Raw genomic sequence first — 618 nt, 5'->3', positions numbered from 1 at the left:
TGTCTGCCACAATGCCCTGCTCATTTTTCCTATTTTTAGTAGACACAGGGTCTTGCTCTTGCTCCAGTGGGTCCCAAAACTCCAGATGTCAAGTGATCCTCCCATTTCAGCCTCCCAGAGTGCTAGGATTACAGGCATGTGCCACCACACCTAGTCTTAAATTTAGATTTCTGTTAAATCATATTTGGATAGTTTGTTATGACCTAAATGTTATTTTCCTTTAGAAAGTCCCTTTCCATTCTCTTATAAGAGCCTGTAAAACAGGAAAATCCATCCTAGCCTATTCCTTTACTTAATCGAAGTCTTAATCTTCCCAACTCTCACCTTAATCACACTTCCCATCTTGCCTAATACATTTCCCTTTTATGGATTCAGGAATTCCCTATACAGGAGACACCAGGACAGAGGCTCACCGCTTTAATGGAAAGGAAGTGAGAAAGTCTTGCTCACCATTTTACTGGCTTCCAGACACCCCTGTATCTTTCCAAACCAACTACGACTTTTACTGACAGGGAGGCCCTTCCAATTGCCTCTGGTCTCATGCGTTCAATCCCCTTGCCTCAAAACTCCTGCCTCGGCTCGGCGCCTGTGGCTCAAGCGGCTAAGGCGCCAGCCACG

General features: G+C 45.3%; 1 long non-coding RNA gene across 1 annotated transcript in view; it reads right to left on the bottom strand.

Moving 5' to 3' along the window:
- Positions 1-481: 481 nt before the first annotated feature.
- The window catches only part of LOC111728415, a 1,073-nt gene continuing 936 nt past the window's right edge, over positions 482-618 (bottom strand). Inside the window, exon 2 of the long non-coding RNA XR_002775718.1 lies at positions 482-566. This is a non-coding gene — a long non-coding RNA (uncharacterized LOC111728415). The remainder of the gene's footprint in view (positions 567-618) is intronic.

Source organism: Otolemur garnettii, unplaced genomic scaffold (genome assembly GCF_000181295.1).
Source record: "Otolemur garnettii isolate 467f Iridium unplaced genomic scaffold, OtoGar3 scaffold00156, whole genome shotgun sequence".
Lineage (NCBI taxonomy): Eukaryota > Metazoa > Chordata > Mammalia > Primates > Galagidae > Otolemur > Otolemur garnettii.
The sequence above is the reverse complement of the archived record's forward strand: the minus strand, read 5'-3'. Positions and strand labels throughout refer to the sequence as shown.